This window comes from Polyodon spathula, chromosome 2 (assembly GCF_017654505.1).
Source record: "Polyodon spathula isolate WHYD16114869_AA chromosome 2, ASM1765450v1, whole genome shotgun sequence".
NCBI lineage: Eukaryota > Metazoa > Chordata > Actinopteri > Acipenseriformes > Polyodontidae > Polyodon > Polyodon spathula.
Genome location: NC_054535.1, coordinates 44,468,509 through 44,495,170, shown reverse-complemented (window position 1 = coordinate 44,495,170; position 26,662 = coordinate 44,468,509). Strand labels below are relative to the sequence as shown.

The 26,662-nt window shown below is 35.2% G+C and overlaps 1 protein-coding gene across 1 annotated transcript in view; it reads right to left on the bottom strand.

Annotated features, from left to right (window-relative positions):
• Nucleotides 1-14,424: 14,424 nt before the first annotated feature.
• Nucleotides 14,425-26,662, bottom strand: part of LOC121297001 — a 48,438-nt gene continuing 36,200 nt past the window's right edge. Inside the window, exon 8 of the mRNA XM_041223001.1 lies at nucleotides 14,425-14,787. The gene's annotated coding sequence lies outside the window, so the exon portion shown is untranslated. The remainder of the gene's footprint in view (nucleotides 14,788-26,662) is intronic.

Here is a 26,662-nt window from a genome sequence, read left to right as displayed (position 1 = left end):
ATACATTGTTATCTACAAATAACGAGCACATGTTCATTCAGTCTCTTTCAAACTTTGCTTTCTGTTGTCTCTGCAAGCAGCTGAATCACATTCCTTACAGCCTCCCATCCCCCAATTCCTAGTCATTCAGAAAATCTGTGTTTCAATATTTTAAGGTTATTTTTATAACGGCATGTTATTAAACCTGAGGAGTTATATGATTTTACAGGTCTGGTGAGATTTGAAGAATGTATCTTAAGTACAGTATTATTTATGCAATTTTGTAATAAATTACTTACTATATATATATATATATTTGTTGGAAGTTATTAGTACTATAATATATATATTTGTTGGAAGTTATTATCTTATAACATAGTTATAAAGGTTGCCAGATGGCTTACCATAAATATCCTACTGCTGTTTTTTCTTCACAAACTATACTAATTGTATAGTAAACAAATAGTGGCATGGCAATTTAACCAATTAAACTGTTTACAGTTTTAAACAAAGAACTTGTACTTAATTACTATCCATATCTTGCTTTGGACAATTTCATCATGGAAGGTTTGTTTTGATTAGTTTCATAAAATAACATTTTAAAAATGTTGCTGGATCTGCACAGTTCTTTAGCATTGACTGCAGCACCACCTTTTGGTCAAATGAGAAAAGCACGGGCAATTTTAATACTGGTGCTAAATTAAATCTGAATTGAATTTGTTTTATGATTGCAGATACCCTGAAACTTCATATTAATACCATACTAAATTTGTAAATTTGATTAACATTTTAAAAAAAAGAATGCACAGATAATTTTGTGCAGAAGATTTTTCTTTTTCTCTTTTGTCCAACTGTGGTTGTACTGTACCAGTATTTATCATTTTGTAAAGCAATAGTAAAAGAATGTAATTTAAATATGTTTTGGACAAGCCATTTCCAAATATATCCAGTATTAAATTTGTCAGTAAAACATACATATATTTATGAAATAACTGCTATAATATCATTATGATATATCATTGGCAATGTTCAGTCTTGTCAATACCTTGATATTTAGTAATTTTTGTTTTCATATTTTTCAGTAGGTTATATTATACCACAGACACAAACTTAATACAGTACTCTAGTAATTTAATATTTCACTACTGTTGATGCATCTTTATCTGTAAATGCTTCACAACTCTCCTATAAACTGTAACATTAATCTGTTTCCTTCCACTTAAAAAACAAAACGTGGTGAAAGCTTGGTAGTAGATTTATTGTGCCTTAACCACTTTTATTAATTATCACTTGACCCGTATCATTGACATCCATTAGATTTTCTTATAAATATTTAAATATACTACTTGTGGTTTTCACAGTGTAGCTTTGTAAACAATAAGAGACCAAAGATGCAGCCCAGGATGACTCACAAATTGAAGTGTGAATGTTTTAGAACCCAGAACACCTGGAACCAAAGACCAAGTGGAACGGACCCCAGCTTCCATTCAGCACTTTATTACCAAAAGTGTATCTGTGGAAAACCAATTCTAATAGTACCACTTTCATACAGTGCACTTTATTATGCATAGAGACATGCTTCATGAACACAGCCCTTACACAACTTTATTTAAAACTCATAAAATGCATTTTTATCTATGATTATACGCTTCATGTTTTTATTTGTACCAAAATCAACAGAAACATGTGGCTTAATATTTAACATTTAAATGATTGAAACATGAGTTTTACATACACATAAATATATATAAAACAGAGACTTACCTGTATTGTTAGATGTTTGTTTTTCATAACACTGGGGAGAAAGGCCCTAATTTTAATAATCAAAGTGGTTCAGAATTTGAATCTGAAACTTTTTAGATCAATAAATAATTACCACAGATGGCTGTGGTTATTGCACTTCTTTTAGGAAGCTGCTCAGTAATTAAATCACATTTACAGTACAAGTTACACAGACACTGCAGACAGTCTGAACTTCGTTCTTGATGCCTGGAGCACGGATCACAGTTGCTGAAGTGAATTAGAGATTTAGAGCTTGAATCTACTTTTCCAAACTATCCACCCATACTTCAAAATTCAATAATGTAGGCTATTATATATTCTACTGCATGGTTTATATGGGCATTGACATTCACAACTGTTTTTATTTATTACATACTATGCCTTTCATCAAAATAAATAAACGCAGAACAATGTATGTGTGATGAATTTCTTGCTCCTGCTCTCTAAGTATCTTGTTATATCTGAATATATGATTGCTTCCTCTTCAGATATATGTCAAAGATTTTAATAATCATTCAACCTAGGTATAAAAACATTGTCCACTTACTACCAATGCTGAATGACTTGGTGGGACATTTGTAGTGGCACTTTAAAGTATGATTTGTGAGTTAATATTTCAAAGCTGATTGCCACGGTAATTTCATACTGCATTTCATTCATTTTGTCACACGGCTCCTCTTTCTGCCCCATCACATCCGAGCTGCTGCCCAGAAGACTTTCCTTTTTACAAAACAAGCGAGGACACCTGAACCTATAACGCACAGGTGACAAATTATGTTGAAGTTTCACAAAGACCTCCAGACATAATCCTTATTTTACCAGATATGTAACTCTATTGCACTTTGGTATTACCTTCAATTAAGATCAAGCCAAATGCACATTAGACTATTTGGCTAAATAAAGTGTTCGTCTCATTTTTTCAGCTAGCCTTTTTTTGTTGCAAATTTACTGCTGATATTCTAAATACACAAGGTTATTCAGGTTATGTTTGTTTGGCAGATGCAATCACAAGAATAGGAATTTTTTTAAAATGTTTTATATTGAATCGAGTCTGTTAATGTTTCAAAGAGTGCTGTTGAAACATGAATTCAGATTGAACAGTGTGGCATCAATTGCTTTCAATTCTAAGACTGTTTGTACACTGGGTTTGTTTGGGAAGCTGTTTTAGAACTCTCTGCAGTCCAGTTTGTTTGCAGTGTAGGGTGAACTTGAAGAAGTGGTCTCAGATCATTAGGCAAATTAACTGAGTTTGGTTGACTTGCTTAACTTCAATGTACAAAAGGGGAACTCAGATCATTTTCACGCAGGAAATAAGCCATTTATGTTGACCTTTGTAGCTATGCGGCAGAAGTGAAATTTCACTGTTTTTTTTGTATGTAGCTGGTAGATGCGTAGTGCCGGGCTTCATCTGTCTAATATTCTTCAAAAATTTAAATTTAAATTAATCTCACTCAAACAGCTGAGCTTAGAAAATGCCAGATATTGGTAGTCGAGTACTTAGGTGGAACATGCTGAAAGCTTTTAGGAAAAACATATATAGCAATTAGAATGCATAACACCAGCAAGAAACAGCTCAGTTTCTGAAAGGAGAGGTTACTGTACATATATCATGTTAATATAAAAGAACTGTTTATATTGTTCTAAACAGTTCATTTATAAAAAAAGGAATGATTTCCTCATCCTCCAAAAGTGTGTGTATATGTAAGAAATAACGACAGGGTGTGCGGTAAGACAATTCTTACCGTACGCCCTGGGTGCCTTGTGAGGCACTAGGCCTTTAACTCCCTGGGTGCGTTAAGAGGCACGAGAGGCTTTCAACTACCCAGGAAGTGCAGTAAGAATTGTCTTGCCGCACACCCTGGAGTGGGTTATTTCGCTTATAATATGGCCACACTTTTTTCATGAAAATAATTACACATACTAACTTTATTAAGGAAAAAAGAAGAAATTTATTATGTATCCTTCCATTGAGAAAAAAATAGTCTCAAGGGCTATTTCATTGTGATATAAATATTTTTCTTTTTTATTTGCCATAAACATTAAATTGAACATTCCTCAAATTTCCGTTCACAGTTTTAGGGGGCCTAAGTGAGTTCACATATGTGGCTGAAAAGGAAGCTTTAATTGTGGCAACGTCCTTGTTGGGAATGTAAACAGTGACTTAAACACCGCAGCCCCGGAAGTCAACATAAGAGATTGAGCACAGAAATTGGCAAACGTAAATATGGCCATCTTATTTTTTGCAACACTGTTGGTACCGTACTTGTAAGATACGATAAAGGCGTGTGTTGACAGTGCAGTCGGTTACTGTGGAAAGAAGCGATCGTGTTGGATCATGCATAAATGCAGCAAACAAGGACGTGTACATTAGTCACAATACAGATTATTATATTAATGGTGACTGAATATGCAAGTTTATATGCATTATTTGTCAATATTGAGATTTATAATCTTAGCTACAATCTGAAATGTGTGTGTGGGTGTATATATATATAAAATCATTGTCAAAGGTGTCTGTGTATTCAATGCATTTGCCATTGCTATTTTTCTGCTGCTCAGTATTTTTGAGAGTTCTCGGAAAAACATTGTTGGTTTTTCTTTGAACTCTACTGAAAAGGGTGTATCTGATAGCCCCTTGCACCACACAGACATCAAGGAGACAGCTGCTTCCGCATCCAGCGCTCAAAGAATATCACAGACATTTGCAGAGCTTTTTGAGATATTATAGTAGTAAAATAAAGACTTGGATCGCATTAGTGAGGAGTTTGGTGATAAAACGAATGACCGGGAGAGAATTTATCAGTATGCATGTCTATAAAGAGGTATGTGAAAAATACAGCGAACAAGGGGTGGGGCTTGTATGGAGATGCATGACTGTCCTTTTGCCATTCAATACCTTTTAAACCTGTTTTACTCTGAAAAAAAAAATATTAAAACAGCGCGTGTAAAATTAACAGCGCGTGTGAAAATAAATTAGACCTGACACGACTTGAAAAGCAAGGGTTGCTAAGGGTTCATTTCTGCATCGTCCCAGCTGCTACCTAACCTATAGTTTGATCTACTACACTTGACCTAGTAGGGGAGTGGTTTGAGCTGTGTCACCGCATTGACGCATTAAGGCCGGCACAGGGCCTGCATTGGGTTCACACATACAGATAGGCCGGCCCTGAGGCGACATTGCCTACTTTAGGCCGCATCAAAAAGCTTGTCTAAATTTCACCCGGACCAGGGCTGCCTTTTCATTTTTCGAGCGTTCACACATGAGTCCTGGGCCGGCCTAAACAGCAAGTGTGAACCGGGTCTTAGACCCAGAAAACTTGAGATGCTGTATTCATTTCCTTCAGTGTTTCTAACTGTTGCATATAATTGCTTTAGGATGTTGTTCAGTTGAACACTTGACACAGTTTTACAGTCCAAGCTGATGATTTTTTGTTTCAACCAGTCATTAAAAACATTTATTGCCCATGAAGTTGTTTTTCCAGTGTTCTTTTCAGTTTTGTTCTCCTCAATTTCATCTAGTTGTCTGTTAGAAATATTAAGGTGCCTACTTACAGAATCTGTTTTTTGTTTTTTCTGCGTAGGTTGAGAGATATTTTGTTCTGCTTCATTCTCATTAAGAAATTGTTCAAATGACAATCCTCCTAAAAGGTCAAAATTAACTTGTGGACAGTCACTCATTTTTAATTATCATTATTAAGGCGTAGTAATATTAATAGATCAGGTAAGTGAGTTGGTCTATAATGTCATAGCCGTGCGTTTAGACAATTATTACTGCACGGTCATGTGATCTTGCTCAGCCAATCACAGCACTTAATTTATCCAAGTCATATTATAATTGCATTTAACGCCCAAAGTTTTTACTTGTACTATAGATTCATTTCTTTGGACAACAGTTAAGCGACATTGTGGCGGAGTGTCCCACCCCTTTGTTTATTATTATTTATTATTTATTTTGTGTATTTATATATATATATATATATATATATATATATATATATATATATATATATATATATATATATATATATATATATATATATATATATATATATATATATATATATATATATATATAAATGTGTGACGGTGAAAAGCCGTGTTTTGTATATTGTTTCTATTTTTAAAAACCTTGTGAGGATGTGTGACTCATTAGCTACTGATTATTAAACTAGCTGACAGTCACGCATTCTTATTAAACTCGTGCAGACTATGGCCGAGGAGTAATAAGATAATTAATTAATAGCTAGTTAACCCCTCAGCCGGAATATAAAAGCCTGCAGCTGTCTGCGCTCAGGGTAGAGAGTGCCAGAAGAGAGATATAAGTCTGTGGAGTAATATAACAAATGCTAAGCATGCTGGTTTAAGCACGATTCTTGTTTGTTATTTGCGTGTTTATTTGTTTGGCCAACACGCCTTTTTGTCTGTGTTGGTTTTGTTTAAACCTTTATTTTGTTTATTATTTATTAATAAAATACTGCGCGCCATTGCGCTTCAGTTTGCCGTGCCATTCATCGTGTTTTGAGTCTGTTTATGGTCTGACTTCACCACTGCAAGCCACCCTTTCACAGACATATTTTTTTTACCAAAACAAAACTATGCAAAGATACATGGCCAGTAATATAAACTAATATGGCCTGTGTTATTTAAAAATTATTTGGTGATATTTTTAAAGCCACATTTTATGACTCTATCCAAAGAATGTAAGCTTTATGAATAGAATGGAAAAATACATGAGGACACTGCCAACACATGTTAAATACAGCTGCCTCATGAGAGCTGCAGTAATGTCTTTTGGAGCCAAGAATGTCCTGACATTTTTAAGGTGTTCAGTTGCCTTCTATTTAAATCATGTGCAAATAAACATATTAAAGCTGAGGTTCATAAAATGAAGAACTTCAGAGATTTGAAGGAATCTGTGCTTTGTAAGCATTATTATATTAGCAAGGATGCTAACAATGAATCGAAAAATGACAGGTACGTTATTGAAACAGTTGTAGCAACACGTGGGGACTTGTAACGCTATATTTTTCTGAACCCCGCGGCTTACTCTTTGATACGTCATGGGTGAAATCGTTTCACACTGTTTGAGCAGACAGAATTGCTTTGCTTTACAGCCAACCTGCCCAAAATGAACTTATATAAGCTATAGTTATCAAACTAATTAAGCTGTTAACAATCATTCAAAAGAAGGATTAACATTTGCTTTAACACTCACAAAAAAGAAGCACATAGTCTGCCAATCTGTGCATCTCACGGTACTCCTGGAGTCACTTACAGCTTAATCCTATAAGAACAATCCTCCCTTACCCCCAAAGAAGGTGGTCCCTGGACCTCCTGAGCAGATGGTAAAACTTAACTTGCCTTTGCCTGTGCTTTACCCTGCTCTGTGGCTAGAAAGAGTTTCTCTCCAGTGTTCATATCTTGTTGGTGAATGATGAGTAAAATCATATTACCAACTCTTTTACATACTGGCTGATTTGTCTTCTTTCATCATCACGACAAATACAGTGTAGTGCCTTGTCTATCAAAGCAGAAATACAGTGTAGTGCCTTGTCTATCAAAGCAGAAATACTTTGAGCTCTTGTCTCGTAACAGAAGGTAAAACTTTTTTTAAAGACATGGTGATGAGGCGTGTTGACATTTTAATCGTGTCAACAGTGCTTTTGGTAATTTTGAATTTTTTTATGAAAATGTCAATACTTGTCAAAAGCATCACTATCAACATCTGAGACAATAATATAAATCACGATAACAAGTGCTTTTTAATAAAACAGTGCTTTTCTCCAATTAAGAATCTGGTCACCGGTTACAGGTCATACTGTACATACAAAAAAAAATGAAAAAATTCACCCGCTCTGTAATAGAATCATATTTCATAGGATTAAATATTGAATACACATCAATTTTCTTACAATTTCTAAGAAATGACACTGAGGTTAAGCTCAGTCTAGTTCAGGGTTGCTCATAATAATAATGCTTTGAGTGTGGTATCGGATGTTTTGAGGTAAAGGTAGATCAAATGAGCGTTGTGGTTAATTTAGTTGTTACGTGTTTTAAATAGCAGGGCTGCAGCTGTCCGGTAATACCCCGGCTGCATTTCAACAAACATAATGGGATTCAGGCTCATGTTTGACTCATGGTCTCTGCAATAAACACCTAGGTCTATTGGTTAAGATGTCTCGATGTAACTGTGAGTGACCTCCGTCTCTTACCTAGTTTCAATTTCCAATCCCAAAATGTAAAGACGCCTTTTGTATCCTAGGCTTATCCTAGGTCTTAAAAATGTCAAACCTTTTGTGAATACTTTACTAAACACTAAAGTGACTACTGCCCAAGGCATTACTGCCTCCCCCCCGCCCTTCTCCACAAAATCAGTTTTTCCATGCTTTTGCCATGGTTATACTGTGCATTTACCATCGTTTACCCTGGCTTGCCTTGTTATGCTTTATCTAATCTTGCTGTTCTTTACAGTGCTTGCCTATGCTTTACTACACTTTGCTATGCTTTCACTATGGTAAACTTTTAGAAGGGTGGTGCATAAGACGATACTTCATTTCTTACACTGTTAAAAACAATTACATAATAGATTTTTGTGTTATGCTTTACTCACATTATATAATACCCTGATGACACTTGGGCAATACCAAGCTTTTTCATGGGGATCTTTTCACTGTCAATGTGGGATGTGCACTGGATACACTGTGCACATAGTTGGTAAAGGGAAAGACAAAAAAGCACGAGAGAGTGGGGTTAACATTTTTAGCCCCCTGTAACTGAGCAAAAGTCACAGAGAGACGGCACTACTTTCTTTCACACCTACAGTAGCATCAAAATAATCCACTCCTGTAAATATACTTACTGTATATATAGAGAATCCTAAGAACATAATACAGTTGGATCTGGTTCAGTGATGTCTGGAATGCGCAATGCTATTCAGCTTCTCTGTGCCCGCTGGCATCCATTCACCCTGCCTTTCAGTGTATCCATGTCACACATTGCAAATCCCCTCTAGCACTCACTGCCGCCAGCCCCACCAGCAGCATTTCTGCCCTTTATTGGTGGATTAAGTAGCTCCATTTTCGCAGATATCACCTGTTGCAAGGGAATTATCACCCTAGAAACAAGCTCAATATAGAATATAGATGCTGGAGCTCTACCATTTATCCAATAGAGGTCTCATGAAGATAAAAAAACAACTTAATAAATACCTAACTGAAATAGCTTTCCTTCAGCAAACAACATCTCAGTCAGCTAGCCAAGAAGCAACATATTTTCCGTCACATAGAACTATGCTATAAATCAATGTATTTCACTGCTTCATTGATTGCCACAACACAAATACTTTTCCAGGAAATTTAACCTTTGAATTGAAGCAGCTGGCTGCAGTACAAGACTACCAGTTGCATTTCTGCTCAAAGTACAAATTCATTAAAACTTGGCAAAAAATATAGAGACGGTTTCATGCAATGGCTCATAGGCATGCTTAAACAGTTTTATACTATGGCTTTAATATACTGTACTTTGATGAAATTACACACCTGATTGACCTGTATTTAGCATATATATAGTCTCCCTGTTTTGTGTAAACTTGGCCAAGAATGTTAAATCATATAATTCAATGAAGTGTTCAATTCCAAATCGGATGCCTGATGGTTTTTCTGTTGTTGTTATTATTATTATTTTGTTCAGCTATTAGAGTTATTATAGATATTTTAAATGTGTGTCATAACATGCCTGTAGAAACTCAATGTGTGATATTTTATGGCACATGTAATTAAGATAAAAATGTATTTTAACAAGTAGCGTTAAAGAAAGCTCCTTGGGCCATTGTACAATAGTCACTCAACAGTATAATATTTGACCCCTCAAGTCACATTGAATTCCTATCTGTTAGCACTGTCACCACAAGGGGAATATGTTTGTACTTGTGCTTTACGTAGTCAATGAATGTGTTTGTTTACTTTCAAATATTTTAAATAAAGACCCAAAAGCCTTCCCTTATCAAAGTTTACTGCAGCATATCATGGTAAAGGCATAGTAAAGAATGGATAAAGCATAGCAAATCAAAGGCAAACAGGGTAAATCACAAATGTGTATGGTAAAGCATTAAAAATTGCCAAATCAATCAATCAATCAATCAATCAATAATCATTTTGTATAACACCTATCATAGTGGACCACCATCACAAAGCGCTTTACAAGATAATGAGGAACAATGCATAATAGATTAAATACAGTGAAATACAGGGTATAGTACATTAAATACAAACATTTAAAAAAAGCAAATACGTTAAATACAGGCATAATACATTAAATACAAGGAAAGGATGTGAATTCTAAACATTGTGGATGTGTGTGTCATACAGAATCATACCAATAAGATGGAGTGAAAAACCTGAAATAGCAATTTAGACAACAGCTAATAACATATATCAGGTGAAAGAGCATTGAAAGCAAAAGAGAACAAGTGGGTCTTGAGAGTTGATTTGAAGCGAACAACTGTGGGAGCTACGTGCACTAAAGCTGGGAAAGAGTTCCAGAGAGTCGGGACGTTGGAGCTAAAAGAGCGCTCTCCGAGTGTGGTGCACTATTGCTTGGGTATAACAAGCAATCCACAGTCAGAGGACCTTAGCTTGCGTGCAGGGACATAGCGGATCAGCAGGTTGGAGAGATACTCTGGACCTGTGTGTTGAAGGGCCTTGTAGGCATCCTGGCAGCGGCATTTTGAACCAGCTGCAATCGGTTTATGGACTGTGACAGAAGATCATCATAGGGAGAGTTGCAGTAGTCAAGTCGAGAGGAGATGAATGCATGACAGTGTATCTTTGCATCTGGGAGAGAAAGGTAGGGACGGACCTTTGAGATGTTTCATGTGAGGGAAGGCAGCAGCAGTTTCTGAGGTTCAAGGCAGCAATATATAGATTCTTGAGTTGAATTTTCGATCCTACTAGAAAAAGTTCAGAATTGTTAGTGTTGAGCTGAAGAGAATTGGCAGACATCCAGGCCTCGATGTCTTGGATGCAAGCTGAGAGCCGGACCATGGCAGCGGGACACCCAGGGTTGAGTTTTAGGTAGAGCTGGGTGTCATCTATGAAACATCAAGCTATGTTGGTGGATAAGGTGACCCAAAGGAAGCATGTAGATGTTAAAGAGGCCCAAGAACAGACCCCTGAGGGACACCGCACGTGACCGGTTTTCAAAATACTTATTGTTGCAGTAATTTAGAATAAATGTTGTGTTATATAATAAGACCACCCTGCCATTAAGACCACATTTTATTGGTCTAATGACTGACACAATAGAGAGGTTACCTTGTAATTTGTCATGTAATTGACATTCCTGACAAGTGTTGTGTAAAATGTAAATCTCCATGTTGCATTGTTTCAATCAATGGCCAGCTGGTATATTATATGTTTTCTGGTGCTTCCAATAATGAACAAATTACTAATGTTTCAAAATGTCTTTAATCCCAGAAGAAATATTTTTATACATTAAGTTATAATAAGCAACACACAACAAAATTCCCACATAGAGCTTTATTTAAATAGCAGTTGCAATAATGTTTATACCTCCTTCTAAACCCAAACAAATTTCTCTGCTCACAGTATACAGTATTATATAACAGAACATATAAAACAAATAACTATATGTAAATATATATAGATATAAACATATATATATATATATATATATATATATATATATATATATATATATATATATATATATATATATATATATATATATATACACACACACAGTGGCAGACTAGGGGGAGGAAGAGGGTCAAGGAGGTGCCAGAAGACTACATCCCCCAGATGGGTTTGGGGATGGGATTCACCTGGCTCTGATTATCAATGAAGGTAACCTGCTGGCAATCATCAGGTAGATATAAAAATATAAAACAGGACAAAAATGTTTGTTCAGGACAGTCTCCAGACTGTATGAAATGAGGCTGTCACAGTGAAGAAACCTGTGTGGTTTTAGAAAACGGTACTGTGTGATCCTTTTTTTGTGTGTGTGTTTTTGTGTGTTTACAAGTGTTTTGTTCTAAGTGGTAAATTACTTAGTCATCAGGTGATAGTTTTGTTTTAATAATTTAAAAAGTTTAATAGGTACTTTGTGTATGAGTTAGGTTTTTGTCTTGGTTTTCCTTTTTTTTTATTTCTGTAAATATTAAAACTGCACGTAAGTGCCATTCAAACATTGCAAATCTTGTGTCTGGATACAAACCTACAAATCTTATTTCTGTAAATATTATAAAATTATAAAACGTGCGAAATTGCATATTCTGCGAATAATATAAATCTATATATATTTCAGATATATAATATTATATATATATATATATATATATATATATATATATATATATATATATATATATATATATATATATATATATATATATGGGTCTTTTAGCACGTTGTACATTTGACTGTCAGTTGACATGTAGCCATAAAGACTGTCAGTTGACTAACTGTAGCCCGTCTGTTGCACTGCACAATCCGTGTCAGCCTCCGTTGGCCTCTTTGATCAATGAGCAGTTTTCGACCACTGGCCTGCCGTTGGCTGGATGTCCTTTGGGTGGTGGACCATCCTTGATACACAAGAAAAACTGTTGAGCGTGAAAAACCCAGCAGCGATACAGTTCTTGAAACACTCAAACCGGCGTGCCTGGCACCTACTATCATACCCCGTTGAAAGGTACTTAAATCTTTTGTCTTGCCCAAACTGGCATGCCTGGCACCTACTACCATACCCTGTTGAAAGGCACTTAAATCTTTTGTCTTGCCCATTTACGCTTTGAATGGCACACATACACAATCCATGTCTCAGTTTTGTCAAGGCTTAAAAATCCTTCTTTAACCTGTCTCCCCTTCATCTACACTGATTGAAATGGATTTAACAGGTTACATCAATAAGGTATCTTAGCTTTCACCTGGGTTCATCTCGTCAGTCTATTTCATGGAAAGAGCAGGTGTTCCTAATGTTTTGTACACTGTGTGTGTGTGTGTGTGTGTGTACACTCAGTATATATATATATATATATATATATATATATATATATATATATATATATATATATATATATATATATTCCAATGTTGCACTAACTAAATTTAGATAAAAAAAAAAAAAAGAAAAAAAGATAATGACACAGATGCAATTCGAAAGAATTATGATGTCAGGATGAAGTGTATATAGTACTTATTTACAAGTACTTATTTATTTATCATTATTAACAAAAAATAGTCTTAACCAAACAACATGTACTATTGTAAACTAACTTAAAGAGTAAGTAGCGTGGTCACTTTATTAATGTCGATTTTTTTTTCAAGCTGCTCTTCCAGCAGCAATCAGAGGGTTTATACCCCTGGTCTCAACGCAGTGCACTAGCGCTGGCATGTTGAAAAGAGCTTTGAAACAGACTTAAACTTATACGTGTAAAAAGTTGTCAGGATGTTTACAACGAAAAGAAAAAAAATACAGGTATATAAACACATGCAGCAACACATGGGGACGTGTAACGCCATATTTTTCAGAACCCCGCTACTTACATTTTAAGGAAATAACAATTAGCTGACTAACATTAAAACATAGTTAAATTTGTAAAAAATGAGCTTAAGGACTGTGGTCCTCAAATTTGGGCCAAATTCCTAACTTCTGTACAAAATACTATAAGCACTTTCATTCCCCTTTCCTCCAAAATTAGTTTTTCCCACATTAAATGTCACTGAATCTTGCGTCAACTGCCTTTAGCACACATGTACGTCAAATGTTTCAGCTTTATAAGCTGCGGAAAAGATGCATGGCTAAATGGCAGGATTTGCACAGTAGACATAACAGATTACCTGGGGAGCATGTGGTGCGCAGGTTTATTATGAAGATCTCTGCTCTAGGGGTTTGAGCTCCTAAACATGAATAATTCTTTTTAGGTGCTTTTCTAATATACTAATCATTTATATATACAGAGCTTGAAAAGTAGCATTTACCCTGGCTTGTGGGTTAACTACTACATGCAAAGTCTGTGTCAAGTGAAACGTCTTTTGTGCTCAATAGCTTAGCAAGTTAAAAAAAAACAAAAAAAACACATGAAGTCAAAACATTTCTTGTATAAATAAGCAGTTGTAGCGTAAAGCAAACAGTACCATGATATTGTTTTTGTGAAATAAACCATGCACAAACTGTTTGGGTTGAAACACTCAGAGGATTGATAGTTGGTAGGACAGAAGACAGAAAATATAGATCTTGTCTGCATCTATGGATGTTACAGATTCCACAGCAAAAGAGCAAAAGAGCAGTATTATTAATTGCAGTAAACTATCCACATATCTTCCTCTATTTAAACACTATATACACTTAATGTTGGTATGTTAAAAAAAACAAAAAAAAAATCAAAAAAAAAAAACAAAACAAAAAATATATATATATATATATATATATATATTATATATATATATATCTATATAATATATAAATATATATATATATATATATATAATATATTTTGTTTTATAATATAATTTTGTGTTTATTCTAGGTCTATAAGTGGTATATCACACACACACGTAACACACATACTATATATATATATATATATATATATATATATATATATATATATATATATATATATATATATATATATATATATATAAACCTACCATACTAGTGGCTGTCTTTAATTTGTTTAGTCTCCCTTTTTGTGATATGATTTTGAAAGCTTATTTGTAATGTCTCTGTATTTTACTTTTTTATTCACTCCTGGGACTGAATGATCTGTACCGTAAAAACTAACTATTCATTAACAATCATATACAGAACATAAAGGAAATCTTAAACCAGATTTTTAGACATATCAGGAAAGCTTAGCAAAAGAAAACCTGTAAATACAAGATCTTATCTGTGGAAAAAAAAAAAAAAACCCACAAGTTCTACTAACATTATTCATTGTTTAAAGAAGAACCCTCAGCTGTCAATGCTCTTTGTTACATGTTTTCTGACTTTCTTATCTTCTTTCATCTGCAAAAAAACAAAAAAACAAAAAAACGATTTAACATACTGGATCGGTACCTGAGCAGAAGGTATTTGAAAAAAGGCAAGACGAAAAATTTATTATTTATTTAAAACATCTGTGTAACATTTCCTTAAGAGATATAATAAGCATGGGTATCAATAAAGCAGTGCAGTAATCCTTGGGATTCAGGGGTGCATTCCCTTTCATGGTAACTCAGTTGAAGGTGTACCTTTCTGCTATACTTTTATAATGCTTCTCACTTTGCTGTGTTGTTACAGGTTCTGGTGTATACAGATGATCTAAATTATAAATATTAGGTATTATTGCAAACCATTTAAGATTAATGAGGTTTCATTTTAAAATTAATTTAATATTAATTTACTTGTTATCCCCTGAAACTGAACTGCACAGGGGTAACTCGTTCTAAATACCACCTGTGTGACACTTAAGCCTTGGTGGCAATTTTCACCTGGCAGATGATAATGGGGAAAAAATCCAATCACAATGAGAAAGAACAATCTGAAAGGAAACCCATTAAAAAAAGGCTCAGCTTTCATTTCTTTGTGCGTGTTCCACTCTGTACCAGCTAACTATTTTGCCCCAAGAACCTCATTCAGAAAAACAAATTCTTCAAACACTTCTCTGTGAAATTTGCATTTAATAATTCCTACACACAGAAATGAAAAAAAAAATGTATGTTGCTTATTAAATGCATTTAGAACATACACAGCAATGTTACTTTTTATTATAGTGCTATATTGTAGTGAATAAAGGTTTTGATTGTTGTATGAATTTCCACATAATATAGAGGAAAAGTAACTGATAAACTGATTGCTATTTTAATAATTAGCTACAATGTTTCAGCTTCCATCTGCTTCAGATAACATGGTAGAAATAGCCAGGTAGTGAGTTGTCAGTTTATCAGTTACTTTACGTCTTCATAAAGTATTTCTAGTGATTGATTCTCCTTGGGTCTAGAACTGCTTGCTGCTTTTGCATTCTCTCTCTCTCTCTCTCTCTCTCTCTCTCTCTCTCTCTCTCTCTCTCTCTCTCTCTCTCTCTCTCTCTCTCTCTCTCTCTCTCCTATATATATATATATATATATATATATATATATATATATATATATATATATATATATATATATATATACACACACACACAATATATTATTATATGTGACATATTCCACATGGGTACTCGGTTAGTAGGTTAAAAAGGATCGCCAAGATTTTGTTTATAGAACAAAACCCAGATAAAGCAGATTGTTACAAAATAGCAAACAGTATGGATAACAAACACCTGTTCATATTTTATGTACATCATAAATGTATTGCTTTTGGAAAACCTGGTTAGAAAATATTTAAATGTGCAAGAATGATGTAGTAAGAGAAGCTTGTTCTCATAGTCTTGTGAAATTATTTGAATCAAGGGTAACATATTACTATTTTTATTTTTTAGAATCTACATTTTCTCTTGATGGCCTCCTTGGACTTAACCTTTTTAACCCCTTATTATGACACCTACTGGAGCACACTATACTGTGGTGTTCAATGGGTCAGCTAGTGACACCATTTATTGTACAGCATTACGGCAACTGGTTATGCTTTTGACCTTCCTGATCTGTCTCACAATAAATTGTGCCTTCTTTTTTGTCAAGAAGATTCCCAGTCTCTCCCCTGCCACACACACATATAGCCTGTAGGATTACTTTTTAAAGTTAGCATTTGATGAAGCCTCTGAACTTTCTTGAACTAATCTGAACAATGAAGGTGGCTGTCAGTCAAAACAACAACACTAAATATATATTGTGGTCTGGCTTGCAAATCGGCTGCCATGTTTGAGAACGAAAAACTGAAACTGATTTTATTACATGTAACTGCGCATTTCACATCCAATTACAGGAAGAACGTGCTGAATTTGAAATTATAATATTTACTGTTGCAAATAGTATTATGAAATATATATTTTTTAATTGTTAATCCAAACTTCTAAAACTGGAAATACAATATAATCAAAACAGACAAGTTTGGGAGCTGACTGGTATATCCTTTAATAAGTTTGAGAAATGTGACTATGTACCCATATAAAAGTTTACCATAGTAAAAGCGTAGTAAAGCATTGTGAAAGCATGGTAAAGCACAGGAAAACAATGTAAAGAACAGTGAGGTAAGATAAAGCATATTAATAAGCATGGTAAACCAGAGTAAATTATTGTTAATACATGGTATTGCCATGAAAAAAAGAATGGGAAAAGTACAAAAATACCATGGTAAACTGGTATAAGGGTTTGTAGGTTGAATTCAGGTCTATGTTGTGCACATTGATTGGATGAGGCAAGTTTTTAAAATGTTTCCTTTTTTTCTTGAAAGTTTTTAAAATGATCAAGAGAGATTCATGGCTCATTGAAACACCTATAATACATGTAAATAAATAATGTAAACACTTAAATATATAAATGGTGGTGGTGGCTCAAATGGATGCAGACAGAAACTGATCTAAATATATATTAGCAATAAATATGGAATATCGTATGTGACCAACCACTTGAAAAGTGATGATATCTCTAGCCAGGACAGTCTCTACACTCATTCAATCTGACTCTCAATGCTTGCTGAAGAGGGTTATTGAAAAAACCGCCAAACATTTTCCTTGGAGCTGGTGAATGACCACAATCACTCCCTCTGAAATAAAACTAAACTCCAAAGGAAAGTGTTTAAGGTAGAAATACATTACAGTTATAAATATAGGTTGCATAGGGTATAGGAAGGAGTAATGAAGACTGTTGTCTCCTAATACAATAGATGGTCAACTAGTTACAGCAGTTATATGATAAGACCTTGCCATTTTATAATAAAAGTTAGACTGGTGAAGAGTGGTGGTAAACTGAGCAGGCTGGTTGAACCAATAGTTCATGAGGTTGAATCACAGCTCTGCCACTTGATGTACTGCATAACCCCAGATACAGTAAAAACAAGTCTCACAAGGGCCAGAAAATCAAGGGTTTTCTTGAGCAGTAGGAACGCAGCTTTAAAGAGCACTTCATACATTAGGATAAAAAGTCTTACACGTTTGGTTTCTTCTTCAAACAAATATAGTGGTAAAGCCAAACAGTCAAACATGCTTTTCTTCTAGGCTGTACTGCTCTTTTGCTGGGTTGCTTTGGATTTGTGGATGATGAATTCTTAGTGTTTTAGCCCCCCACATACCTTTGGGGATTACCTTGATATTCATGTTTTCCAAGCACAGCTCTCAAAGGAGTGGTGAGGGAACCTTAATCCAATCTTCCACTTGAGTTAAAAAGCAGCTGCTTCTCATAAAAGGACCTCCCTTTCCATATTTTTTTTTTTTTAAAGCATTTCTAATCTTATCTCAATTATTATTTATATTGTTAAGGTGTGCAGAATTTATCCTCTTAAATCTTTTATTTTGCATTTCCTTCTGCCATTCAAGAGTTTATGAGGACGTTACAAGCACGCCACCCTCCCTTTTATATAAGACATCTAAACGTTTATGAAATCGAAAAGGATTAAATATTAAATAATGTGGTTGTTTGGACTCAAGTGTCCATGCCATGAAGTCTCATTTAATATCTAACACTTGTCACACAGTATATACACCTAGATAGACACATGTGTTGATTTGACTGTTTGGTGGGTGTGTCAATACAAGATGTGAGGAGTAGTGTAAATGTCTAGAAATCTTAGCTATGTCTTGCACTTGCACTCACCTTCAGCCAAGGGAGTATCAATATTCGTGCCAGCTTAATGTCTTATAGATTGAAAATATATGTCACTCAATAAGTTATGTAAGAACGTATCATTGGCACTTGTGATAAAGGTAGAACAGCTTATTTATTGAGCCTCAGTGGTAATTTAACTGAAAGGGAAAGACAGTTAAATGGATACTGAGTATCACACCAGCGATGCAGCACACTACAGAAACTGATTAGATATAAAGAAAAATAGGAAATAAAACCCCCCTGAGTAGCACCATGCTTGAATGTAGGCATGTGCAGGGATATGAGGAGCAGGCATGGGATAGGTGGAGTTGGTAGGGAGCTGGTGAGGCCTTGAGAAACAATACCACGTACTGCAGTGTGGATCATGGGTAATAAACCACATACAATATTTTTTTGTTTTAACGGTCTATAAAATAGTAGTTAAAAACAGTGGTGGCACAATTTTTTTTTTTTTAAGTGTTTTACTAATACTTAAAGAAAAGATGTAAAAGGCAAGGTGACATAAAGTAACTACCATACTACCATACCCTCTTTGAAGTGAAGCACAGTCAATAATTTGAGATGGCATTAGCTAGACTGTTATTAATTGAGACCCATTGAAACAGTGGGTTACTGTCCTGAAGCAATTCAAAGCTCTTATTCCTCCTATGTTTTTAGCATCCTGAATCATTTTTTGAATCATCTCTTTCACATCAGTTTCAATAGCGAACAGGCTAGTTTTTAAGCTCAGTTGCTTTGTGTGGAGAACCTTTATTCATTATGGAAACTTTATGGATGGTCCGTGACAATTAACCACATAAAAGTATTTCCAGGTTTTGCCACAGATTTACAGTTTGTGATGTAAATGAAATGCACAAGAAGGAATACAGACCCGGTTTTAACAGCTTCAGCGAGTGAGCCTGGCTCTTTAGTACAGTGGTTGATATCTGGTGGTTAAGAGAAGGAACTACAGTCACATATTGTTATGCCAACACTGCTCTCTATTCTTTATGACATTCTTGTAGAAGAAAAAAAAACCTTCTTAACTACAGAGACTGGAGGAGTATTAGGAAGAAATGCTGTACAAGTAAGCACCAATAAAGTACTTGGAGAGACATTGTAAAATAGCACAGAAAAGACTCATGTATAAAATATTGATAAACGTATTACTGGCATATATACAACCATGCATTTATCTACAGGAAGTCTGGTGGACCAAATCATTAAAGCTGTAACAATAAAGTACTGGGACCTGTCAGATACAAAGCAAACACAAGGCCAGGTTAAACACCTCTACTCTCCCAATTGTCTGATTATGTGTATGGGCAAGAGTACAATGGCAGATGCCTATCTCCAGTCAGCATAGTACGATAAAAAAAGAAAGAGCTGGCTGCTGAAAGATGTGGCATTCCTCTAGGGATTTACTGATTTTGGATAAAAAAAACAACAAAAAACAGTAGACTAATCTGACTCGAGCACAATACTTTCTTGGTCGGGACTATATCTGGTTTCTGTTGACCTTTGAGCAACATTAGGCACATGTTTAATAAAACCATATGAGTATTGATGACTTACTGGTATGTACAGTAGAATGGTCTTTTTAATCATGATTTTTTGGCAAACACTGCTTACACTCCTTACAAAATAATACCTGAGGTATAGCTTGTAAAGAAGCACAGGGGCTGACAGATGCTGTCCTTCCACTGATCTGTATATGAGTAATCCTGTATTATAGGCTGCTGTTGAACAAAATACTTCACTGTTATGAGATACAGTATGGCAGCTCTCATTGTCTGATGCTCCTTACAAAACACTTTACTGCAGTTTGTGTGAAGTTTTGTGCTTTACAAATAAACTTGTAATTTATGGCTCAATAAGTGAAGAGCCTACAGTATGTGTTTATGGACATACATTTTAAATGCAGTGCACTTTCTTCACCTTCGGCCTTTTATAACCTGTAGTAAAACCATAACAGCCTTTAGACAAACATTTAATCGGTTTAGGAGTCTAGACTATAACTCTGTCCTGGAATGGAATTTGAATTTGAAATAAATAACATATAGGGTGGTCCCTCACAAGCAACACTAGCAATGACATTTTGGAGAAGAGCGTCCAACACAATAGAAAGGTGTCTGACAAAATTCCAATATTGTATGCCAATTGTTTATGCCCTTTATAGAAAATAATCGATTTATGCTTGTCTATAGCTGTTTTCTAAAGCACTCTACTTGAAAGCAGAAACTGCAATAATATTAGCCACTCTACTGCAGGGTAAAGTCTATTTCTAACAGTAAATTAAACATGTTATCTCCATCAGTAATCCCTGCAAATGTTTGAGAACAATTGGCATCAACATGCAATGAATAACCTCGGAGGACCCAGATGAATGAACCTTTAACATTTTAATAAATATACATTGTTGCAAGAAACAGAGTAAATGAGGAGCCATATTGATTTGTATTTAATTAACACATATTTGATAATGAATCCAAATCAATGAGGGTCCACATGTACACTTTTTAAAATGTTTTTATGGATTGAATTGCCTGTATTACCAAAATCTCCTGTCTTTCCCTGTGTAGCCCCTTCCAAATGGCCTAACAGTTGCCATGGGTGACAATTGCATGACTGGCCATCTGATCTCAGGAAGGAAGAAATATTGTTTTGATTAAACAAAATGGTACTGGGGTCTACAAACATTTGCATGGAAAGCTGGTGTATGCTGTCCTGTTGATAGAGTCTTAAAATATACATCTTTTCAGCTTAGAGCTGCTGCTAAGACTCAACAGGATTAATGTTTCCTGTTTTAAGCAAATCGTTTGAACCTCTGTTACCTATCCAAAAAATGACACACACTACAGAGTGATGGAACCTGTGAAACTTAAGAATTTGTCCTTGGTGGGGCACTGGGTTCATTTTGTGAGGCTGCTAAAGTGTCATTACAAGTGCCAAGCTGATATGAAATATTTTAAACTAAACTCATATGTTTCTGAGACGGATGGATCAGAATGATGAGAACCAAGTCGATGACAACGTGATCAGGTTCGTGTCGGGCGACAGCTGAGCATCCTGTTTCCAGAGGCAGGTTCATAGCTGTTAATGAGAGAAGACTTCACTGCACAAGAAGAATTTTACTTTGTGTACACAAAACATGCTGTCTGGATAATAACCAGTAAAATGACACATCTATCAATCACATGTCAGAAGATGTATATACCCTGGTAATTCAAAATCACCTACTGTAACTCCCACAAGTTTTAGTCAGCAGGCATTATTGCTTAATCAATATACATGTGTAAGCATAAATAATTATTAAAAGTTACAACAATAGAACTTGTCAGTATTTCATGCTTCCTCCCAAACAACAAGTAAGTGCTTGCACTGTTAGGCAAAGGAACTTAAGAAAACTACACATTTTTTAACTCCTGGGGCTCATTCTATCTTTGTCCTCCAAACCAATTGACAAGCAGCTGCAATACAGCGCCCTGTTTCGTAAAGATAGCCAATAGGTTAGCAGATGCTATTTATTGAGCTATTTAAATACACAAACACAGAGCTCATCAAATGACAGACAAAATCATCCATCAAAGCACTGACAGAAACAAACTGATAGACTCAGAGTATGCTAGTCTGATTAATGAACTCCGATTTGGTGGTTCATATACCTATGTATGCGTCTCTGGTTTTACAAGACCATATTAATCAGTCACAGTTAACTTACTGGGTAATTAATCGTCTTAAAAAAATGTATGGAAAACATGTACTGTATGTGTCCTTGTTAACAGACGCACATGGTTGGCTTACTGAATAAACCAACTATATAAATTGCTGATCACAGGTAAAGTAGTAGTTGTATAATGATGTCCTTAAAAATGAGTGAATGTTTCCCATCTCCCAGTATGTATGTATGCATGCACAGTATAAAATTATGTGCGCTGTATATGTGGAATAATTACCATGTGATGCAAACCTGTCCTTCCTACCTGTGCGGTGAGCTCAGCAGAAGCTTGTCCGGCACAAGTACAGTAGCAGCCCACTGGGGTTGGAAGAGGTGGTGAGAATGGACCATAAGCACGTAAGTTGTATCTGTTTCCATTGTGAAGCAGGTTTCATCTGTTTACCAACATAACTGCATGGTTTAGGATGTGTACTCTTGTAATTATCCGGTCGAGCTGGATTTGTGCTGTTCCGATGTAATAAATGAATGGCTTTCTGCGCTACAATTGGCTTGAACGTTGCATTACCAAAAAATACCATACATAGAAATAAAAAGATTCTCTAAATGCATTTGTGTTGTTTCAATTGTTATAAAAGGCCAAACACACATCTAAAGGTTGCCCTTAAGTCCAGCAGTGAGCAGGCAAATGTACTTTTATAAAGCTAAATCTAAAATAGTCTCCTTTAGAACATCTGCTAGATACGTTTTTTTCTCTTGCACAGAGTGGCTTTGTGTTTGTATTTCCATCACTGATCAGTACACTCCACTGTTTGGGGTATAGAGAGCACCTGAAGTGCCCTTCAGGTTGTCAAAGCCATTCAGACCTTTCCAGATTTCAGAGTAACTAAGTACTGACTATTATTTGTTACACCTCTGAAGAGGTGTTCAATTCCTGCCCCTGCCAGTTGCCCTGGAGGAAGGGGGGAATCCTATATTCCCTTTGTAGATATTTGCTTCTCTGGGAATCTGAGAAAAGAGACTTTTAGCCTCAGAACAAACTTACTCCCTGCTGTCAGCGAGTACCATCATATTAGGGTTAATGACCTTTCAGTTGATGTGACTGAGTTGGAGGTCAAAGGTCAAGAAACCTGAGCAGGAAGGAGACATGTATTTCTTCCCCAGTCTACAGGTTGAAATATGGATACAGAAAAAAAAGGTCAAGAAGCAATCACTTCTACAACAAGGATTATTTATATTAATCTCTTTAAATGTTTCAGCGAGGGATTTTTAAAAAATATTTGTCTTTTCCACTTTATACGAAAAATATTTGTCAAATTAAAGCAAGTGGGTAGTCCAACCAATTACTGAGTTTCACCACTTTCTGAAATGTATTTTCATAGGTTATTGTGGCTCGTAGAAGGGAAGTCAGTCTGGCTTTCATCACTTATGCTTAATTCTTCACTCTAGGTATATCTGTAAAGGAACCCCACATAACTGGAACTGTGTTTGTACCTGTACTCTTTAATGTAGGTATTTGCCTGTACCTCATTGCTATATACATCAGTGTATTTAAATAACTGGGGCAGCCACTGAGGAGAATCATCTCCTTCTCTTTATAAACAGTTATAGCAAGGACACAAACGCTTTCATAAAGTCCAATGGAAATGCATATTGTTTTGAATAGAAAAATAAAACGAAATCAGTGAACAGTGAAATAAAAATGTCAGCTGAATTTCACATTTCTTCACCTGAATACTAAACATTTTTTATGTTTTTTTTCAACTCTCAGTTATCATTCTAAGAGCTTATATCCAGACTTGGTGCGCTTTGGAAAACATATTGTCATTGTCTTGGTTTTAAAGATCATTTGCAGCTAATAACCTCTATGCAATCACCCATAAAACAAATATTTTTTGTCACATGGAGTAATTATTCTGTTTAACCTAAATAAATAATTACATTCTTTATTTAATAAAATTTTTCCATAAAGCTGCAAAATTACACAAACATTGGATTATTACTGGATAAACACTGAATAAAGAGAAAAAATATAGCATATTTATGTTTTGAGGAGTATCACATGCATATAAATCTACTAACTGCTAAACTGATGCATTCACTTCCATGTTAACTATTTTATAGTGTATAACTGGTTGATGTACCTGGAATTTGTAACAGTAGAAGGATTAAACGTTGAACCAGTGCTTCCAACCATAAGAGCCAGCCTGTAGAAAATACTTCTTATGGGATGTTATGTGACTATGGCCCATATATTCAAAGGGTTTATTCTAGTCTTTAAATATTTTTTGAAAGAGGTAAAACCCCTGATAATTTTACAAAACTAAAACCAAACAGCTAAGTTATATACTTCAAGTCCTCTTAAGCATTGTTTTTTATTTTGTATTATAAACATGATTTTTTCTCCTTTAAAAAAATAGGAGTTAATTAAAGAATTGAGGAAACACTTTGAAATTATGGTCCTATAAACTGTTTTTAAGAGGTAGCCACTTTTTTGTTGCAGTCATCAATAAACATCCAGTTTTGTGAACACCTGCATAAGTAAAACTGATTAAATGCCATCACTGTTCGGGTTACCACCTGTCCGGGTTTGACCCGAACAGTCCGGGAATTGGCATCTGTGTCCGGGTGGCAGGAATTAACAAACACAAATGCCCTAATGTCCGGTTTTAAATGAAACGCATAAAAACACAAACCTTCCTTTTTCTTTGACATACCGTGTATAATGGGACATTTTGGGGTAGAATTTATTGAGTCTTTATTGGCAGTTTGGATTGGATCTTCAATAATACTTCCACCAATCAGAGTGTGGCATACAGTGTGAGGTCTCGCCCTTTGACAGACTGCTGGTATGCAGCACAGAAGTGCGCGCTGGGCAAGGGAAAGAATGTGTCAGATGTCAAAGTGAATATGAGAATGGTAGTGAGTGATGAATCCAATTTGCCTAAAGACAAATTAAAAACAGACCGGACATTTCCATCAATGGATTTAGGAAATGTGGAATTTGTGATGCAATCAGAAACTCTGAGGCTGTGTAAACTGCGCCAGCTACTGTGGTACCTGTAGGTAAAGCAGTTTTGTGTTTTTTGTTGTTGTTGTTTTGTTTTGTTTTTTAACAAGGGGTTAATTAAATAGCAGCCAGATTTTTTCATGTAAGACTTAAATCTGTAACAATGGTGCAAGTTTGCTTTGGATTGTTACTGTCGATGGGTGTAGATTCTATTATCCACCATGCAGGTATCGCAACGTCCCTAAACCTAGTCTATCAACCAATTTTAAATTTAAAGCGTTTTAGTTTCAGCTTTATTGTTTAAGTTTTCGCACATGCAATACTGTCGTACAATTAATACATGATACTTTGATCATTCCACTGTGTTATGTTAATGAACCATAGCTAAGTTTTAAAACTGAGAGTTAGCAAATGCCTCTTATTAAAGTGTACTGCAGTTAGTAATCCTTTCCCATTACTGATATCTGAAAATTGAAGGGCCATATAAAAATGATAAATACTGTAACTCATTTTTAGCAGGCCTTCTTTGTTATTCTCCAAGTTGCTGCAGTGACATGGTAGATGACATAACTAGTTACCGTAAATTAGATATTGTTTTAGCAGACACTTTCCATTAAGTAAACATGTTTTTGAAATTAAAAGTAGAAATACAAAACTCACATTTTTCTTTGTGAATGTGCTAAGTGATAAATGCTAATGCAAAAACCGTCAAAATCTACCAAGGTATCACATCTGCAAATGTAATACCAGCCAAAAATTCCAGTTATACGCTCATTATTTACTTAAAGGATTTGAGGATTTACACTGTCTTATTAGAAATGTGTTTAGTACTGAAATGCACAGTCTGCTGTGTCCCAGCATTTGAATAATGCTTTGTCTCTTTTAACCGACACACAACAATAGTGCCATATTTTTTAATATCTATTAAAAACGTTTATTAAGATTTATTACTGGGGGGTGGGCATCACAAACAAGCTTTTCACCTTTTCAACCTAAAACAAAAAACACATAGACAGGATCGTTGCTTCAGAAATTGCACTGATTTACTACAGCGTTACTCATCACCACAGTTACTTGTCTCAGGTAAGATTAGCCTCTAACCTACCATGATATAGCTACTGTTTTTCTGGCTTGCAAGTTCAATTGCTAGAGCTATCAAGAGCACAATACTGTGTATACTGCATGATTATTGATTTGTACTGAAATCTAGTGGTATTGTGTTAAACTGTATACTGCAGATTTGATAGAGCTAGGCTGACTGAGAAATATGTCCTGGTTTGGTCAGTGAAAAAGGTGGCAACCCTAATCACTATCCTACAGTAAGTTAAGGTTAGAACAGTAACAGCTGGCGAATAACAGCAATGCAGCCTTTGTGGGCAGATGTAAAGCCCCGATAGATCTGCAGACAAATGTGTTTTTAAACCAGACTCCATTAGTCAAGGTCTACATTCTCTTCACACAGGCACAACTCGA